The following is a 22,045-nucleotide window of genomic DNA, read 5'->3' as shown; positions in this document are numbered from 1 at the left end:
TTGTGTGTTGCTGATTAAGCTAATGGGGAATATTTAAATGTCTAAAAGATACTACTTTTAAGTTGTAGCTTAGAGATAATGTCAAAATGGCTTCCCCAGCAGAAGAATCAGAGAAGAGCTTTATTTCTGTCGTTTACCTTCATTTCCCTGTACGGTTGCATTTGTCAAGTCTCTGAAATGTCAGTCTACCATTACTGTGTTTTCAGGATAAGTAGATAGAAAGTAAGTTGTTGTGGAAACCCAGAATTTCTTTTTTTTTTTTTTTAAGTCAGTGTGAGACTACGAAACATACACAAAAGAACAAGCACAACTTTGGTGTCAGTCCCTCTCGACGTGTGTTATAGAAAGCTTGTAATTCTTTTCGTTTATTAGAATATAATCCACCTGTAAAATAGGGAAAATGAAGATATTTACAGTCTGTCTTAGAGGTACAGTTACAATTTTCTTGGAGACACAGTTAAAAATGCACAGTTCTTATATTTCCAGGCTTTAAAAAATGTCAGCAACCATGTCAAGGAGAAATCATCAGATGTCTTGAAAGAGGAAACTTGCCATTCCCTCCTTATTGTTCCCGCTCTGTTTAGTGCTGTTTGACTGTCATCTCCACAGCAAATATAGACCAAAGAGTACATGATTCTGCTTTTTATTGCGCTTCTAGAACTTTTTGGCTCTATAGGTGAGTGTTCTGATATAAGCTGGATTTGGACCACTGGATCTTGGAGACTTAGGTTTTAGAAATTCAGTTGTTCATCTTGATTCATTCATAGTGAGTCTGGTGTCATTTATCTGTAACAATTTTAATGCAGTGCCCTGTTATTGTGAGCATGCCTATTAGAACAAGAATGAGCTCTATTTGTCTTCAAATAGGAATCCTGCTGGTTTGTTCATGGAGTCTCTCAGGGGTCTCCTTTAATCTCAGTGATTTAAATGCACATTCAAAACTGAGAACTCCAAATTCCTTAAAAATGGTTTACTTCAAATGTCCAATTTATATGAGGGGGGAGTTACAAATCCAGCTTCTCATAGTTCTAGTCCTGAACTTCTCAACTTTAAGACCTGTCAGCTATGACAGGAAGGAAGAGAAGCACTGCCTTGCAAATTCATGTTTTACTTATACATCAGTTTCATGGAATGGACTGTTTCTACTTTCAGTTTTTTATTTTTGTTTCAGGAGATGCATCCAAGTGCTTTAGTGGCGTCTCTGCAGTTTGTTTGATGGTGGTGGTATCTGCTCTGTGATTGATTTATCTTCAGTGTATCAGTATAAGTGTTCCTAACAATGCCATAAGAATCTTACATTGGACAAGGTTGCAGCCTGAATAACTCCATTCTGATCTTTCCTATTTGTTCTGGAAAGTAAACCCTATTTTTCTGCATTCTGAAATCAGGGCCTAAATCAGAGGAATGATAGTGGACATGGTTAATTGTTCAGTACCTCATAGAGTACATGCATACCAAAACACCTCGTGTTTCTGACTGTAAAATGTACTATTAATACTTCAGGCAACCTGACCTTCTAAGAAGCTTTACAGATTTCCTTCTTCACATAAGTATGGATGACAAAATGTCTTTGAGCTGTCTCAGCTCTGTAATAACGAGTGCACTGCTCCCGGCAGTTACGAGTTGTGCCTTGAGAGTAACATAAGGTATCACGTCTCTGTGGTACCCTGCAGAGAGAAAAACTGACAATCTAATTATGCAGATTAAAAAAAAAAAAAAAAAAAGGGCTTCTGATCAACATGGTATGACAAAACGTCTGGAAATAATCTGGACAATCACATACCTGAGCACTGGCGATCCCAAAAGACAGATTAAGACTTTCTGATGTTATAACCTATTTCATAGTTCCGGAACCTTCCCCATGATGTTGGAGAGGTTGTGGCAATAAAAGCTGCATTGAACAACAAGGGGGACAAAAACTCTGGTAGTATTTAAAATTGTATCTGCATGCATGCATGCAAGGCAGCTGAAGTATGCAGAGACAGCTTTAATGCTGCCGTGTCCCACACTGTGTGTGCCCTACTTAGCATGCTTCAGAGTTTTTTTGGATAATTTCTTGTGTGCATGTCTGGACTGTCTTGAAGCAATCTAAGTGGAGTATAAGATATAACTTAAGCTTATTTATCTACCAAAAGCACACTGCAAGTAGATTATTTTCTCTTTACTGGTTTTATCTGTCTCCTTTACCCACTCCTAAAAAACATTCAAAGCATGCACAGGCTTAAAAACCAGAAAATGGTTCCACAAAGGGTCTGGAGGTGTGACAATGGCTGAAGGACAATTATTTAAACACTATTCTTTACCCCTTTTAAACTTATTCAGCATCTGTGCTACTAAAATATTTATCGAATTTAATTACTTAGAGGCTGTCAGGAAGAATTATCCATAGGAACCTCTCATGTACAAACAAAAAAAATTAAACTAATAGCAAGCAAACAAAAATCCAAGAGTGAGAGAGAGAAAAGAAGCATGGAGGTTCATAAATGCTAGATATCATTTCAGATAGCTCAAGGTTTTCCAGAGGAGATCTTTATGTATTTTAGAAACCATCTAGAAAAGTGGGTAGGGCACACTGGTGACATGGGAAATCTAAGGAGGGTGGAGGGGGAGAGCTGGTGGGGTGATGTTTGGTTTGGTTTGCTTCTGAAGTTTCTAAAATTTTGATGAATACCTCTGATCACCCAGCTGTTGAGTCAGATGGATGTTGTACTTTCTGCCAGATATTTCATGGTAGATGACAGAAGTTATTGGTTTTCTTTCTTGTTGAAAACCAGCATAATTCAAGGTCTTAATTTTTCATGAAACAGATGCTTTGTTCCCCACTGAGTCCTGTCACTGAGCGTGCTGAGAAGGTGTGCTTCTTTTAGGAGTTCCATTAGTATCCAAACACCTTTTTTGGGTCTCCAATCATTTCTGATGTACCCTATTGGTTTTGTGTTTTGAAGAAATCCAGTGGATATGCACAGAATTCATAAACTCCCTTAGCTGTTACTGCGAATTATGTAATTTTAACATCCTTTACGAGTTCTTGGGGTATTTCCTTTGTAATCCACTTCAATGTAGAGAAACTTCCATAGGAAACATTGGATTGTAAGGGATCTTCCTTCTCTTCAGCTTCAGCTAGAGAGTTGAGAACACACAGGAATAATCGTAAGCTAGTATTTTACTTTCCATTTTCTCCTCCTCTACAGAGAATAAATTATCTATACATCATATTTCCCAATCCTTGTAGCTTCTGGTATAACACTGGGAACCAGCCTCACAAATGTACACGTTTGCTGTCTCTGTTTTGAACTTTGCCCCATGGATTTTGTGCTTCTCCTGTGGCACTCCATGACACCAGGTAGTAACTCAGTTGCATCCATGGGAAACTTGGGTAGCTCTGCAGAGTTTTCTTCCCCGTTCTCCCTTTGTGTGCTGTTCATGGGGATGGATAGTAAGATTGGGAACAGAGAAGTCTGTTTTGCCCCTTTAATATGAAAAGCTGCTCTCAGGGGTTTATGATCTGGTCCCAAATGGCATATTAGAATAATTCAGAAGTAAAATAAAAATATTTTTGACATTGTATAAGATAATGAAAAAAAATAATGGGTTTGGCGGTAAAACAAACCAGCTGAACCAAAAAAAAAATCAATCTCTTTTTACTCAAAATCACTAAGATGGCTCAAAATGTAAGAGGCTCAAGTTTTCTCTGGTGAGAGGAGAACTTTCAGGTGTTTACTTGGCTTTATGGAAATGATTCTAAAATAATGCTAAATATATACTTATATTCTGAGGTGAAAATTTGTATTTCTCTGAATTAGATCTTAAGAGCATTTTTATGGGCACTTTTTCTTGATTTTTTTTTTCCTCTCTCTGCTTCAAAGAGGATAAAACAAATACATGGAACAAACTGATCAAATGAGTAAAGACATTTCTGATGCTTAGATTTTTAAGACCTTACAAAAGTGTAGCAATATCCATTGGCTGGATATTCATCTAAACTGAAGTTAAATGAAGATTGGCTGTAAAATATATACTTTTTTATCATAAAGATTAACTGCTGAAGCCATTTTAGCTGTTGACATGGCAGGTTTGTCATCATGTCTTCAGAGACGCCACAGTTACTTTTGGTAAGTTCAGACACTGTGGATTTTTTTTCACGTTGACCAGATCTAATCTGGGCACTGACATGATTACACCAACACAGGGACCTTAAAGAAGTCATGCACCATCATCAGTATTAAAGTGTGGGGAAAAAATTTTTTAAAATCCTGACAAATGAAATAACTTGTATTGGTTAAGAAATCACTTATCCTGTCGTTATTTTACACAACCAAATACAGTGCTGGCCATAATCTGCTGCCTTTCAAGGAGGAAAAAATACATTACTTATGCAGAGAATGTTTCTAATGTAACAAAGAGAAGGAATAAAAATGCCTTACAACAGTTTTATTAAAAACAAATTCCCACAGTAAATACATATACACTCTAGTACCATGGTGAAACAGCCAAAGACATCACTGTTAAGTGCTATGGGAAGTACTTATAAATTACTTGAAATAAAAAACATTGTTGCCTGGACATCAGGGTTGAAATGCTGCAGTTTGTAATAAATTAACACAGAACTTCACTTCCCCTCCTCTAACAAAGCAGCCATTTGTCTGAATAACCCACATTCAGCTGTGAGTTATATTTTCACAACTGCAACTGCATTCATTTGCAAATCATTCTCCAGTTTTAATGCTGAAGTTTTAAATACCTTAAGAACTAATAAATAAAGCAAAGTAGAGCAAACAGTTGGCTTGTAGCCTAAAAACTGGCCTAATTTCTGGGGGGTTTTCTTTCTTCTTTTTTCTCTTTCACAGTAATTTTGTACATGTCTGACATTTCTTTAAGCTGTGTTTTGTTTTTAGTCTGAATGTTTTTTCACAATATTTAAATTTAGTGAGAACATTTCATATCACCAGCAAAAATAAAGACTACAGTTATACAGGTTTGAATATTAAAAAGCCTGTAAGGATTTCATTCCTTGACTAGTTTCAAATAATCTTTGAGTTACCTTGAGATTTTTCTGTTGTAAGTCACTTTTGTCTCTTGAAAACAGGTTTTTATTTGTATTGATCCTGAGCTTTATGCAGAAATTTTGCTCTGGAGTATGAATCTCTCATTTTCCTAGACTGAAATGTAAATCAGAGAGCTATTCACTGTAAGGGAATCTGCTTTCATTGCCTACTGGGTAAAAATAAATGTGATACTTTATGGATATTTAAATAAAACTCTTCAAAGTGGTATGATAGAAACATTTATTTACAAAAGTTGAGTTCTGAGGTTACTTTCCTGGCATTATTGAAGGCTGGTTTCTATAGACAGAATCTTAGGCTTTGTTCCACTTACTCGTTTTGTTTTGAATAAATTCCTGTGGACATGCCTGAAAGGGTTGGTAGTCATTTTCAGGAAGTGAAATTTAGGGAACAAAGTTCCTTGCAGTGTCTACTTGGGTTTAGAATTGATCAAGTTTTCGTAAAAGAGGATTTGAAAGACTTCTAAAATCTCTTTTCTCCTTTTGTGAGGGTAGCCCATCTGTGTGGTGAAGTGTTGCTTAATGTAAAGAGTGTCCCATGAATAGAAGTATACAACTCTAATGCAAAACCTGAATTTACAAAAATATCTTATGTTCATATTAGCATTGTACCTACTTCTTCAGAACTAAGGATATCAAGGTCAAATATTTGAAACTATTTCTTTTAACTGTAACTGTTTATTTTTAAAAGATTACAGCAGTTTTTGAAGAAAAAGCATTCTGGTCTGAGTTCCTTTCTGTACATCCTGCCCAAAACCCCCCAGTTAAATGCCTGTAAATCAGCTGTACACATACCTGGGTGCTTAAAACTTGGAAATCATCTCATCTCTCTGCAGATTTAAGCAGAGAAGTTGCAGTGTCTTGCTTCATGTAACATCTATGCTAATCAGAGAGTGAAGGAGGCAGTTCCACATACCTCTTCCCTCCTACCCTCCATTTAATTTAGAGTTAAACATGTCTTCTTGCTGATCCAATTTAAAGCCATTCTACTTTTCCCATCGGCAATAGAAAATTATCTATATTCCGCTTAAGAATGGAGAAGGAAAAAATGAAAAAACCTGGCTGACAAGATGGGAAGGGGAGAGACTGCTACTTTTGAGATTAGATTACTTAGATTACTTTAGCTGTGACATGAAACTGCTCCCTGTGAGATACATTGTGGAATTGAAGATGGGTTGAGAAAGTCAATTCATCTTTGAAACTGGGCTTACAGGTATAATGCTGCAGTTTCTCAAGCATTTCTGTAGTCCCTCTATTGAAGAAACTGCCTGCAACTCTTCAGCTAAAAGATTATTTATCTGCTTATTTATTTATTTGTTGGGAAAATTGGGTCTGTTTAAGCATCCATCCTATGGCCTTGCCTCTGATAAGTTCCAGTTATAGTCAAGACTATCTTAAGCAGGCAGTGTTTTTTACCTAAGGAAAGTACCCCACTACATCCACACACCCAGATCTCTGTAAAGTGGTGCCATGTGTACCAAGGATCGTTTTAACGTGTGCAACAGTAATGTGTGATACAATTATTAGGATATACTACAGAGTCAAACCTTACTTACATAACAAAACCAAATAATTCCTTCAATTCAAGCAAAGTTTTTGAGAATAAGTAAAGGCTTGCCTTGGAAATTTGTGAGGCATTTTCCTACGGCATTACTGAGAGGAATAAAGCCCTTGATGTGCACCTTTCATAAATTCTTAGCAATCAATAATATAGAGTAATCAAATTGCAAGGACATTTTCTGTACACACATGAATGTTCATAACAACCAAAAATTGAGTTCCTTATATTTAAGAGAGATTTGTATGAGGATAAAAAAGATTGGGGTTAAGATTAAGAGGTAATGATGTGACAGGCTTTAGCTAAGACAAAATCACTTCTCTAGTTAGCAGAGTAATTTCAGCAATACATCTTCTGTAATTTTTTTTAATCACTTAGTGATTACTTATGTGGTGCTATTTGATTCATTGGCCATCAGTACCTGATTAAGATTCTATGCTTAGGCCATCATTACTTTTCAACAGGCCACCCATATGGTGTTAGTGTTGAGCCAGTGCAAATCCCTCAGCTTAGCACTGTATATTCTGTTAAAGAAGACTACGTGAAATGCTGACATTAGCATATGTTCTCCTCTTATTCTGTTGACCTTTATCCATGGCATTACACTAACACTGGATCTTTGGAGTTGGTCCAGTAAGAAATTGGGTTGAAATGATAAAATTAGCCATCTGTCTATTAAAAACTTTACTGAGCCAGCAAGTTGGAACAAATGAGCACAATGATGCAATGAAATGTAACTATCAAATATTAGGTTTGCTTTCGTTTTGATTTTCTGTGTGTGTTCTTTTCTCTCAACTATAAATGGACTTTCTTTCCCTAAGTCTTGCATTGTGATTTCTTGTGGTTGATTTGAGTCTTTGTGTTTAAATTTGTTAGGTATTAATTCTAGAAGTACTGCTGAAATATATAGCTTCAAACATGGCTGGGATAGTGATAATTAGTTGTTCAAGAGCTACAATTTCCAAGAGCTTGAACACTTTCCCTCTTTGATTGCAAGGGCTCTGCTAAAAATAGGAATTACAGTAGCTTGGACTATAAAGAGCCTAGTGGAGCATTTTTGAAAAATAATTCATTTACTAATTAACAAAATGGTGTTTGTTTATTTACAGTACATAAAATGTTGCTATCAGGAAACAGCCTGCTAATACCCTGGCACTGCCCTGCTGTGCTGACAGCAGAACATCTGCAGTTTAATTTAATACATTTACTAAATGAAGTGGGTAAATAAAGGGATGCTAAACAGCTACTTCCCAGCCTCTGATATTTTTGCTTTTCTCCAGGGGTCAGAAGCACTGATGAATGATTCCTCATCTTTCCCTTTGTTGCCTTTACAAGAGACTCCCACGGGCCAACACTGTTCCAAAGGGTGCAATTGTGATTGATGAAATTACATTGGCCCATCATACCTCACTTTATCTGCTCATCTATCTCTTTAAATGCTCTGTATGTTACTGTCAGGGATTATTTTACTCAGAATATTACTTTATGCCTTTCTGAATGTACTTTTTTGAGTGTGGTGTGTGGTGACCAGTCACAGCAAATGGAATAACTAAAGAATGAGGATGAGTTTTGTCTAAATTCTGGACTAGTGAAATCTGATTTCAGCAGGTCAACAACTCAGTCCTAGCCAACAACATGATTACTTTTACTTTCATAAAAGCATGGTATTGATTTTGGGTGACTGCATTTGCTTCTTTTTTTTTCTTTTTTTTTTTTTGAAAGTATTTTCATTTTCTAGTAAAGTGAATTTAATGGATAATTTGACCCTTTCTTGAGATAGTTCTGGTAGCTTAAGTCACTCATAGTTCTTCATCCTGTTCCAGGCTTTATGTAGGTAGATGGTAAACCTAGAGTAAGAAAAAGATTTGGGTTAATAGGTGGATATTTTACTAAATATGGTTCTTGAACCAAAGGTATTTGTAAAATGTTCATCTTTGCCACAATCTTTTTAACCCAAATCCAGTTTGCCAGGTCAGTGTCAAAAACAGCAGTAACAGAAGCACTGAATTGGGTACTAAGAGGTGCTTAAGCCACTACTTCTTGCTAGAATAACTTATGAATTTATGGCTTGAATCACAGATTTATAGAACATTATTCATGAGCTCTAGGACAAAGCATAGAAGATAATACAGTTTTCCTCCTTTTCAGTTGAGTGTTGTAACCAAAATTCCACTCCTATTATTAAGTGTTCAAGTTTGTGGTTAGGAGTCTAGTTAGGAGAGGAGTCCTTGCCTCAAGCAGCACCTTTGCTGCTGTGTGGATGAATCATGATGTCCTGATGTTAGCTGCACCTTTTAATGGCTAGAGTCAGCAAAATAAAATTCAAAAGTTTGTGATTTGTAAAGTAACTTGGAAACTTTAGCAACATATCTTGAATGGATGTTGAAAATACTGGTCTGTAGATACTAGGTGGATCAGGCCAATAATGTACAGGTTTGCAATAACTGATTTAAAAAAAAAAAATCCAAATAAATATATTGGAATTCACAATATCTAATTCTGAAAGAGCAAGTTAGCATGTTAATGCCTCCTTCCCCTCCCTCCCATTAATCAAGGAATTTAGCAGGCTTATGGAAGAGATGTCCTTGATAGATGGTGAGTAGGATGAAAGGAAGTATTTTTTCATCAGCTAATACTAATCTATTCAGATGTCATAAGTAGTATTGGAATAAGTAAAGTGTATATATTATGTCAAAAATATATTGGATGTTACCAACAGCTCGTGATTAATCCTTGTGTGCCTCCAGAGGTACGTGTGTTACACTGGCCAGGTTGAGCTGAGGAGGAGAGATAACAGCAACACTTTCACTGCTGCTTCTTTGAGATTCCACTACATGGACTCACCTTTACATTTAATATGTAAAAATCTCCTGAGCAGTTGTTTTCTAGGAGGCCTAATGAGTCAGAACTCACACAAGCATGACCTTTCCTTTGGCTGCCACCAGCCACAAACCCAGGCAGTTTGGTCTCTTGGTACAGAGGAGTAATTCTATCAAGTTTGCTACCAGGGCAGTGCCCTGTATTGTCTTGTTAGATGTGGAACTTCCCAGAAAATGAGCGGCACCATGAATCAGGTAGAGAGGGTTTAGTAAGGGTGTCTATTGTGTTGCTGGAGCATCTGTTTGTCAGAGCAAAAATAAAAGTTAATTAATAGCAAAAACTGATGTTTACATATTCATACTGAAGAAACTATTTAACTCGAAGTCTGTTATGTGCACACACATACCTCTATCAAAGATTCTCCAAAGCATGCATATGCATTCTTTTTTATTTTAAGGGAGTGCATAAAAGTTTTCTAACCATGCTTTGAACTTATTCATAAGATTTTATGTGTCTACCTGGAGCAGATTTGAAATTGCTTTTTATAAAATATGCTGCATTTATAAAATGCTTTTTTGGATGCCTTTTTATTTTTCAGTGTTTTTATCAGCCCCAATTCTAGATTTCATAGAGCCTGGGGAATTTACAAAGGAGCCAACTCAGAGTAAACTAAAGTCACAGATATTGTGCATACAATAGTCTGTCTGCTGACGCCAAGCCTCACTTTCCTCCTCCGCTAATAAAAGCCAGTAACAGTTGTCTGATCTTTTGCATCAAAGACAGTGTTTATGAAGTGGCCTGTATCGTTATCTTAAAATATACATATAATTCCTGCATTAAAAGCTTGAGAAGAATTATGAATCAACATTTCACAGTAAATTGTACACAGATTTGAGGACTGAAATATGTTTCATTCATGAACACTGGACCTTCAAAATAGGAGCACCCATGAAACAGGGTTCCCTCTGACTAGTGGTGTTTACTTGCCTGATTGATCTTTAGTGTGTGTGTGTCTCCAGTATTTTAAAAATTTAAATCATAATATTCCTTAGTCTTTCTCTTCACAGATTTTGGGATATTGGATTCAAATCTAAGTGGGGTCCAGCTCTTTGAATAAACAACTTTCAGCTCAGAGTCTTCAGAACAGGGCTCTTTGGGTGTTTTTTTTTCCAGGTGAATACCAATTCAATTGAGCATGGTCATTCTTGGCTTCTAAAAATAGTGTTGAATTCAGGTTGAATTTGGTGAACACATTCAAGTAAAAAAAAAAAAAAATTGAAATATTAAAATGTTGAGTAAATTCTCTGGTATATTCAGAACCAAGATTTGCCTGAGTGTGACAACAATATGTGAGAACAGCTTGTGACATTGTCTTTTTTTATTTTGAAGTAGGTAGATGGTGTTATGGTATACACTGGAGCAATATTTGTGAGGAACTGAAGTAAATGGCAAGGAGCTATTGCAGATTTAGACATCCTGTTGGCCTCATCTAGAATAAAGGCTTTGAGCTTTCATCTCACATCTCTCCAAACTGTCCAGGGTTCTTGGACTTCATGAGTTTGCCTCTCTCCCTCTTCTCATGTATCTAGCCCTTTATATCCAACCTGCAGAAGTCCATATTTTTTTACAAGTAATTAAAATGCCCTACAGGAGACATTTAATGTTGCACCAAAGAGACATTTCAGTTTTTGGGGTTTTTTTGGGGTTTTTTTGTTTGTTTGTTTTGGTTGTTTGTTTGGTTTTTGTTTGTTTGGGTTTTTTGTTTGTTTGTTTGTTTGTTTGTTTTAGGTTGCTGGGACTTTTTTTTAACCCTGATAGTCAAAAAAATTCACACAAATCTTAAGTGTCAAGCAGAACAGCTGCAGTAAAAGGAATCTAAAATTTATTTGCTTGAATCTGTAGTTTGAATTGAAGGTGGAATAGAACTACTGTTTTGGAAAGGTTGATCTTTATTTACTTTGGTAATCACAATGTATAAATAAGTTATTTTGAATAGGCTTCAATGTAGATCCATTCTGAAATTATAGAGTCATTTATTATCACAAATAGTATAACTGCTGAACAAGTTTGGCTGGGATTTCAGAAAAATCTTTGAGAAACTTTAATATTTTTGCCAATTTCTGTGAGATCTCCAAGCGCTTGACTTAGCCAGAAGGGTCATCAAACAGCACAGGGCAAATCTAAATAAGAGAAACTAATGTGCCTGGGGGGAAAAGAAATCTGTCTCTTGCATTTTTGTTTGTAAAATATTGAATTGGGAAACATTTTATGAACAAGGATAATGGGGAGCAGAGGGATAAATCTAGGAATTGTGTATTTTACCCTGAAGTATTGCAAAATAGCTATCCTTGAGCTATTTCCCAGCTAATTTCTAGGCTACAAAGTTTTTGGGCTATCAGCATTTACTGAAATGATCCAGTGTGTAGTTAACTATTTCAGTGTATGATCTTAGTTCTTTCATTATTGTCATGGTAAATGCAGTATTTTTCTTAGAGTGATTTAAAAAATACACCTACAGGTAGAGAGGATGACTTTGATCACTTACTGGTGGTATAAAAATTCACAAAGTACTTAAATTTGTATGCATCTGGTATTCCTGTTTCATAGCTCATGTTATAGTTTACTTATGTCTTAGTCATTTGCATCAATTAAATTGAATTGGAATATTTTTCTCCTCCTACTTTAGCCCTTCATCTTCAGCTGTCAACATGCATATGCCAGTCAGCAGTGTAGCTGTCAAAGCTGACATCAACATCTGTACTTGTATTTTTCTGGTGTCTGTATCTGTCTTATTTCTGAGTATTTCTTAATGTTTGTCTTGCTGCTAAGAAAAGGATTTGCAAAGAACTAAGTTTCTACCATCACTATCTTTAGGGGCCAGTGGAAAGTTGGTTTTCATTTTGGAAACCTGACTTCAGCAGAGTTACTCTGTTCCCATTATCGTGGTAAAATTCTGGAGAGTTATAAGCTTTCAGTTGTTTTTTCCTTGCCATCAAGAAATCCTTGCTTCACTGAGGTTAATAAAAAGATGTTTATTTCAACTTAACCATTTATCCCTTAATTTCATATTCCCCATAATTCAGCTAACACAAAAACTGTGATATTTCTTCTGAAAAGTAAAATTGGACAGCATGTGGACAGGCAAAACTGTTTACAGAAATCTTCATAGTAGTGCTGAAACCAAGTTGTGAGAACATTATTGCTCAAAATATATCCAAGTGATATTCTTTCATTGAAATTAAACACTTCCTCATTTGCTTGAATGGGTGCAGTATTTATGTGATTTCCAGATCACTGAATAAAAAATGAAACATTTCAAACTTATAATTCTCCATGTACAGATTAGGAGAAAATAGTGGAAGCAGCTCAGCAATAAAGCTTTTATAAATAAATAAAAAGCACCTAATTTTCAGAGCAAATGAGAGTGTATGATGAGTGATGTGCTCCTAATGAATACTGAAAAGCTTCCAGGGTAAATAAACAGATGGTAAAAATACTTAAGTTACAAATTTTTCAAACCACAAATACCTAAGTCACAGGTCTGTGCTACAGATTTCAAAGGAAAACTTTGCATCCAGGTTTTCCACGGTGTAAACATTTTCTTCCTCTTCAGAGGGAGATAATAAATTGGTACTTACCTCACAGGAAGGTTGTGAAGTTTATGGAATATCTCAGGTTTTGAAACCTGAAGAGTGCTCTGCAGGTATTAGTAATGCAGGTAGAGAGGAAGTTTGATGTGAGATTTTGTCAGAGGAAAGTAACTTCAGATTGAAGTTGCAAAAGCAAGTTGTGTCCATGTGATCTCTGCACTCGAGGATTATCTTACTGGCCACCAGTTTCTGCAGTTGCTCTAGAAGTGTGTTGGGAGACACAGATACTTGTGTGAAATGGATTTCACTGTGTGTATTAATCCCTGAGTTGCTGCTTGGTTTCGTGTTAAAGAAAAAGCACATGTGCTTCAGAAAATAAAGGCAACATCCGTGAGATGTTGCCGGGTTTTTTTATAATTAGATCTATATTGATCAACAATGCAAAGAGAAAATTGAAAACATTTTTATTATGATTTAGGAATCATACAGAATTATCTCTAAATGTCAGGGTAGTTCAGAGAAATTCTTTTTGCCTTTAGTGAGTTTGGGGAAATCAAATTCCAGTCTAACATGATAATATTTATTCACAGTAAATTCAAAATGCGGATGTATGGATTAAATTAATCATTTAGTCAAAATCTTTTGCAGGTAGGGTAGAGCTTAACAGAGACTTTTTTGTCAGGGAGTTTTTCCTTAAAACTACTACTATACTGATCAATTCATATATCCACATTATCTCCACATCTCTGGGAGAGAAGAATCACGTATCTGAAAGGAACCATGAGATGTCACCAGTGCTGCTCAGAGACGCTGTCAGCTAGTCCTGGGTGGGTGTTGATCACCTTCTTATAATCCAGTGACAGAGATCCCCTTGCTTGTTCCATGTATTTAGTAAATTATGAAGCTCAAATCAATGTTCCACTTAAGTCTTTCAGGGCCAAATCGATAAACTCATGTCTGTTACATGACATATCTATATGTTCAAGTCTGCCTATCATGGTTACATCATAATATCATATGTTCTGAGATGTTATTTCTGGGGTTTAGCATGTTTCAGATTTTGATCAAGAAATAAATACTGGGAAGTCAAATAGGATTTTGTTTCTATTTTTGGGACTGAGGCCTGGTAGATCAGCAAACACTGGTTTACTCCTTTTCCTAGAAGAAATTAGAGTTCCTCTCAATTAGGGGAAAGGATTGAGTTAATTTGGGCTTAGCCAAAGGTGATTTCTCAAGAAATCTTTCTGACATGTTTTTTGCAATGTCTTATGTCTGACATTTCCACTAGGAAAAATGGGAGTAGGAAGCAGTGTCAGACACTCAGTAGTTGTTGAGATTGCTGTTTCGACTCAATTTTTTTGTACAACATTAATTTTCTACCTAGTGCTTTAGCCAAAATCAGAAATAAGTGATGTGCATCTAATAAAGTTTCTATTTGTCTTGGTTTGTTGAGCTTATCTCAAAGACGCTTCGTTTCAGAAGAGTCCAAATGACCCCCAGGGCACAAAAGTAAATTCCTTTCATGGTGAGTAGGACATGAATGTGCTTTTTCTCTTCCCAGGGGGCTGGAGTGTGAGTATAAGAAACTTTTCCTAGGTTCATGGAAGTGGCAGAGTTCAGCTACTTCGAGTTTACATGATGGGTATCCTGAATGGGTCAGATCCTGTCTGCTTCTGAATTCTGTTCCAGACTTTCAGATCTTCTCTTGGCACTGATGAATTTCCACCAGTACACTTCAGAAACATCTGTGCTTCACTCTCTCACAACCAGACACTCCAAACAGCCTGTTGTAAAAGATTCAGTAGCATCTTTGGCTCCCCGCAGGAAAAGTCTGAATTGCTCTTGGTAATAGCTTCAAATCTGCAGCCCCCGACAGGTATTTTTAGGTCTGTCTTGAAGAGATATCAGCTTCCATACCCTTCAGCTTCTTTGTCTGGAGTCACTACAGCTCCAGACATATCATTGAAATGGGGTATAATTGTGGTCTCATGCCTTCTCAATCCACCCACCAATCTCAACTGCCTTAAAGGAGCCTCCTGCTGTGCTACAGGGAGCATTTAGAGCCTTTCTGAGCAAACTTGAGCTGTGGGTTGTGCCTGAATTTAAAGACTGCCTTGGAAAGAGGAGGATTGAAGATGCTTTGTGAAATCTCTCCTAAAGAACAATATGACTTATAATAGTGGAACACTTCGTTTCATTGGAATTTCATTGGAAGTGTATGTTTCACAATACTTATCACTCTGGCATGTGGAATTCTCAGTATTTTCTGTCATTATAGGGCAAATGGTAAGATGTTGTAGGGCTGATTAATAGTATAATAGAGGTCTGAACCATACTGTTATAAAAGTGAGTAGGAATTGGTGAGAAGTAGGGAAGTGATCCAGTAAGCAGCATGCAAATGTTCAAAGAGATCTTTACCAAAAAGGGCAAGAGAGAGGAAGAGCACAGCCCCTTTCACTGCGTCATGTAGGTCAGGATTGTGTCCACACTAGAACACCAGAACATTTATTCCCAGAAATAATCCCTTTGAACTCAGTACAGCTGGTAATTGGAGGTTTGTGTACAGGCTGCATGCAGCTTCACTGGGCAGCTGCTGGTTATCTCATGCAGTTTCAGTTTTTTCCTTTCAACAACTTCTGGATGCTTTATAGATGATTCCCAAAAAAACGAGAAAGGAAGGTTTAACAAGGGGGGTTGGGAAGTCCAGAAAGGAGACTGAGATAGGAAGTTTTTTCTCATTTTTACTACTTTTGTGCAGCCCAAAGGATAAAATCAGCAAGACTGGAAACTTTTTCAACTGGTGCTATATTCTCACACTTAAAATATAACTTTTAATCTTCTCTAGCTGTTGAAAGATGTGGCTCTGGCTGGCTCCTTGCTTCTAATCAATGAATAAAATACAAATACCACCAAGTCTGTCTTTCATCATGCAAGTGAGAAATCTGTATGGCCACTCTAACACATCTTACCAGAGAGCAGCTGGGACATGATCCGTGCTTTGGCAAACTGAAGTTTTTTAACTGCTGGAATAGAGCTGGTTGACTTGTTGGCTTTTTGCAATACAAATTTTTATGACTTCTTCTAATATAAAACAGAAGATAAAGGGGAAACAATGCAAAATAATATATCAACCTGATAGTGTATTCTATTGCATAGTTTCAAAAAATATTTCAGGCTAGTTGAAAAGCCTTTCCATCCATATATATTAAGTTTGGAGAAAGCAGTATTAAAGTCACAAAAATATCAGCTATAAATCAATGCACTTAATATAGCCAGCAAATGAACAATAATGTGGATAAAGTTTTCTGAAGAATTTAATGTATAGGAGTCCATCTCATAGTTTATATCAATTCTGTGTCAATCAAATAAAGCTGATTGCTTGTTGGAACAGTGTATTTTGAGAGGGACATAGCACAAACATGAAGATAATCCAGTAAACTAAAGTGGTAAAAGGACAATATATAATTTTCCAATATGGAAATCTTAATTAAATTTATGTCTTTAGATGTTTTTAGAATTATAGCCATGAACCAAAGCAAATAACAGCGGTAGCAACCGCAATGATGTCTTACATAGATTGGAAGTAGTCTGTTACAACTAGAACTGAACTATTTTTCTCAGGAAGTATTCTGTAGAAACAAAAATATACGAAAACAATTGAAAGAAAATATTTACTCTGGTAGATGAGTTCATACTCTTTCTATGAACAATCGAGTTATTTAGCTTAAATGGCACAAGTGCACATAGAGTTAAAAGTATGTCTTTCTAAATTTCCTGCAGAAATAACAGCACATGAGCAAAGCTGGGAAAAAATATCAAGTAATTTAGTATCAAAGAATATTTTCAGCAGCAGAAGTACCTAAACAGAAATATGCTTTTGTCATCTGAAGGTAAGGTAACATCAACTTCCTACCGAGGTAAATTGTTTCCATGCAGAAGCCCACTGTACTCAATGTTAATCTTTCCATATGTTTCTATGAGCTTTAATTAGGCCATAATTTTCAGTTTGTCTGTCTGCATCCCTTTGTCAGCAACTGGTCCTTGGTAGCTCCTTCTGGGCTCAGTTTATAAAGGTTTTGCAAATTTAAACTGGAATTATAGCATTTGTTTAGATCCCCCATGGCATTAATGGCAGTTCAGCTCAAAACACAGATTCACCTTTAACTCTGATCTTCCCTAGTCACTGTGGGTCTGTTTGCTGGGTTAGGGGAGCAAGGACTCCCAGCTTTGATCTACTGTGGCTTTAGCTAAACTAGTCCCACCTTCAGCCAGGACACAAATGTGAAGGAACCCTCTCAGGGGATCTGCATTTAAGGCTAACAAAACTGTCAGCATCACATCAGTCAGAATACATCTTTTTCTTCACGGTTTGTCCCTTTAGTATCTTCACTTTCTAAGGTCTCCCAGGCAGTGATTGCCTCTTTGTGTGGGTGTGTGTGAGATTAGAGGGGTTGTCACCACAGATAATATTAACAGAAAATTTAAAGTAGAAAACTATGCTGTGATATGGATTTGGGGAATTTAAAAACAACAATTCCAAAAGAATACACTTAAATTACTCCTCTAATAATACATCAGTGGTTACATGCAATATAGACTGGGTAAATGCACATTCTGTTCTCCCTTGCATGAATTTAAATCTAATGCAAAATTGACAGATCCATTCATGCCCATGAAATTAAATCCAAAAAGGTTAGCATAAGCATTAGGTTTAATGATCACTGCATAATATAATTAAAAGATGATGTTACTTGAATATCAGATTTTCTGTATGCATGTTTATTTTTTAATTGAAAATAAACAAAATCAGAGTGCAAAAAAAAAGTAGAAAGGATGTGTGAAATGTAATGATAATGGTTGACTTCTAAACAGCCATGGAAATTATAGTCATCTTATGTGTGGGACAGGAACAAACACCTCTTAATTGCACTTCATTATAACGTACCTTTCTCTTTTCAGTTGTATATATTAATTATAAAAATCATGTTTCAGAGACGAAAAGCTGTACAATAGGGTTTTTTTTCTTTTCCCTCCCTCCCTTATGCTGTCTGCAGCAGGATGGAAGAACAATATCAACTGTCATCCACAGGAAGAGCTTAAGAGCTCTCAAAGACAAATCATAAAAAGAATGAAAGGCTATTATAAAAAAAGGAGGAAAATGCTTTGATTTCACAGATTTGCTACTTAATAATGTTTAAGGTTCTCTCTTCTTTTTAAAAATAACTTCTCATATTGTTTTGTATGTGTTATGTGCAGGTACATCACTTTTTGATGACTATATCACATGACACGTGGATTAGGTAGATCGTTATTAACGGATAGAGGTTGAAGGGATGAGATGGGGGAAGACACTGGAGCAGCCCTCCAGGTCCTATGTCAGTTCTTTGGATAAGTTGTAGAAAACTTGGACATTAATTTCGTGGCACAAAGTAACACTGTCTATCGAGGGGTTTTGGTTTGGTTTGGTTTTTTCTATTCGATTTCATTCTTCGTTTCATTTTCCACTCCATTTCATACTTAAAGACCCTTGACAGTAGGGGTGTGTTTGTCTTACTTGTTTTGTGTTTACCTGGAACCAAACTTTTCCGTGGTTGCATGTACGATTGGCCATGATGTTTCCTTCAAACATGCATTCTAGCTTGTAAAACTGAATAGTCTCCCTGGTTTTGTTGAATCTAGGAGGCATCTTACTGGTGAAGACTTTGTGACTGCTGGAGGTAGCCTTACAGTGTAACTAACCATTGCAAGAAACTTGGTATATTAATGCCTGGATCATAAAGCAGTGAGCAATTTTCTGGTTACACTGGCTTTTCTTCTTTATCCTCTTGAAGTTGTTCCCATTTATTCCATTCTTTTTCCCTTTCACTCTAAACCTGGAGAGTGGTTTCCTGGATCAGGAGTCTGTGATGCTGGGTGTCTCAGGGTGCTTCCTAAGACTGTTTTGTTTCTCCTGGGCCTTACAGCATTTCCTGCAGCCTCTGTGGATCTTACAGATGCAGTGTCTCTGTCAGAGTTAGATACTACCCATGGCTTTTTATTGCATGCATGGCCTGTTGATAGCAGGTGAGGACCTAACGTTGTATGTGTTGTGTGTATAACATTGTGTGTATTCTTGGGGGGGAGGAAAAAAGAAAAAAATCAATGAACTATATTTCCTTAATAACCATCTCTGTCAATGTTTCCTGACAGGGCAGGTGCTCACAGAGATACAGGTGTTTAGATTATGCTGTTCAGTTTTCTGTATGCTCCTTCCAAACTTTTAAACTGCGTCACCTTCAAAGAATAAAGAAAGGGAAGAAAGTTGCTATCCAAATGACAAGTTTGCTACTTCGTGCATTCCTGGAGGTGGATTCTGGCTTCTGTCAGTTGAAGTTTTCCTGCTCATGTATTCGGATTTCAGGTGTTGCTTTTTCAGATAGATGAGGTAACTCCTCCCAGAGCTGCAATAGCCTTTGTTAGACCTTCTGTTTGTTGTGGTGGCAGGGAAATCCTCCAGATGTGAGAACTTGAGGCTTATTAAATTCAAAGTGAATCTAAAATAGGTATGAGGGAGATAGGTACTATCTATAGGTAGCATTCTCAGAATACAAACTCTCACTTTACCATTTGTCATACTGATGAATTCTTTTTTTTTTCTCCCTTTACCCCTCCCAAAAAAACCCCAACCAGTAATTAGTGAAAAAGGTGATAACGATCAAAGGTATGACTCCTTTTCCTCTCTCTTGAACAGTTGCAGCTTACATATTGTTTCAATGGATTGGTGAATTTATTAAAAATAAAATAAACAATAGAAAAGAAAGATGAGTTCTTTGTAGAATTGCTGTAAATCGCAAACAGGAGCTAGACCGGCCCACAGATTGTCCTGAGAGGACAGCAAATATGGTATCTCTTTTTCTTCTCTATCATATGAAGTTCCATAAAGCAGCATGTGCTCCTCTGAATGTATTTGCTTCATTCTTCCTATTGTAAACTTTTTTTAGTCTGTATTATATGCAGAGTAATTCCAAGACACAACAGAATCAATAAAAGCTCTCTGCATTCCTCTCTATTTTAATGTCATTTGTGAAGTAGTTTAACTATTAACATCTATAAAGCCATCTAACTACATGAAGAATAATCACATGATACATTTTTTTTTCCTAAGGAAATATTAACTTTAAGCTGGGATAACCAACTTCCCAGAATTCACATAAAAACATAATGTAGTTAATATTAAATAAAAGGCTTGTGCAAGCTTTTATTTTTACAATATGTGCTGATGTGTCCCTGATTTAATCAGTTTTGTTTATGATTAATGAATGATTCACCTTGAAGATCAAAGTTTGATTCATATCTCATAAAAAATTTTAAGAAATCATCTGTTTAGAAAATAAAAGAAAGCTGCTTTGTGTGTTACCCAGTATTACAAATTTGGCAAAATACACACTGAGCAAATAAGAGAGGGAATTGAAGCTGACAGGACATAGGAAATCTTCAGTTATAACACAGGTGTTACCAAACCTCAGATTGTAGAGGAAAACTTCAGGTATAAATTATGTTAACTCAAAGCATGAAAACTTATCTTTTTTTCTCATTCTCTATGAGGTATTATCATAAATGCTAACTTATGCAGCAGAACCAAAAATTTAATTATGTGGAATACTTTTTATTTTCAATGTATTTATAAGGCAGAAAGGAATATATTCATAAAGAAAGGCAGCTGGAAATGTGACTAAGTTGCTTTTGTTAAAGAGGATGCACAATTGTGCAAGTCCAGAGTTTATATTTCACTAGGGGTATAGCCATTTCTGTGACACTTCACCTACATAAAATATTATTAGGTAACATCTGAGGAAAGATCTGAAGTAAACTGTAACGGTTTATACACAGTATCTGCGTATAAATTCAGAGCAAAAAATTATTTGGTTTTATGATATAAGTGTATCAATCATAACATGTTGGGGGTTTTTCTGATCTGCAGTAAGGATTATTTTGAACAGATCCATGTTGGAGTAGGAACGGGTAAATTTGCAGGAAGCATTATTTATAAATAAACCCTGATATAATGGGAATGCTTTCATGTGCCAGTGACCTGAGATCCACAATATTGTATCTTTTAATTTTCAGAGGAGAAACACAGTCTGAAGATTGTCTGGGGTGGATAGATAATAGCCAATTTGATAGCATTCATTGTGTGATATCTAACAACCTTTTCTGACAAAATGGTTCTAGTACAATGATAGACAGATGACTGTTCTGTTGTCAGTGGGTGACAGAAAATTGTTTATGCCCTAGTCCAGTGATAGAATAGAATTATTGTCCAAGTATTAATGCAAATTTCATGGAAAAATTCGACTCTCAACACATATTTATCTCTGGTTCTTCACTGAAGAGTGGGGGAGCAGGTTTTACATGTTAGTTCTGGCCTGTACAACATTTAACTTTCTTAGATTAATTCTTCAGTGGTAATGATGCATGAGCAACAGGATGAGCAGTTGAAAAACACAGTGCAAAACCAGACTGTGTTAGGTGAGTTGCAATTTGTGCGATAGTTCAACATTTACCTCTCCAGAGAAACGTGTTACTGTTTTCCTGGTGAAAGAAATCCTTCTGTCTCTTGTTTTCTTCATTTACTCATAGACAAGTGAACAGTCAGTTACTTCTTTTAGGTAAAGTCTTGCAAGCAGAGGATTATGTCATTCAAATTGATTTTAGTGGCACTAACATTTTACATATTACTAACATAACCTTCTTGATTATTTGATATGTAACTTGGCATTATATTCTCTCTCAAAGGAGTTTGAGAACTTTTGAAAAAATGTCCATTTTCTGGTTCAGTAAGTTCACTGTTGTTCATGTAGACTCCATCTGCTTTACTTGGATTTTACATTTCATAACTCTTTGTTCAATGTATCATTCGGACTGGTTCACCTTGGTGTTGACATCACAGAGTTCAATGACTTCTGTATGGCTTGTTTCCCCACTTGAAAATAATATAGCTCTGAGAATTTAGAGTGATCTTTGTCCTGTGGTTTG

Source organism: Lepidothrix coronata, unplaced genomic scaffold (assembly GCF_001604755.1).
Source record: "Lepidothrix coronata isolate B3197 unplaced genomic scaffold, Lepidothrix_coronata-1.0 Scaffold54, whole genome shotgun sequence".
NCBI classification, from domain to species: domain Eukaryota; kingdom Metazoa; phylum Chordata; class Aves; order Passeriformes; family Pipridae; genus Lepidothrix; species Lepidothrix coronata.
This window is presented reverse-complemented; position numbering follows the sequence as displayed.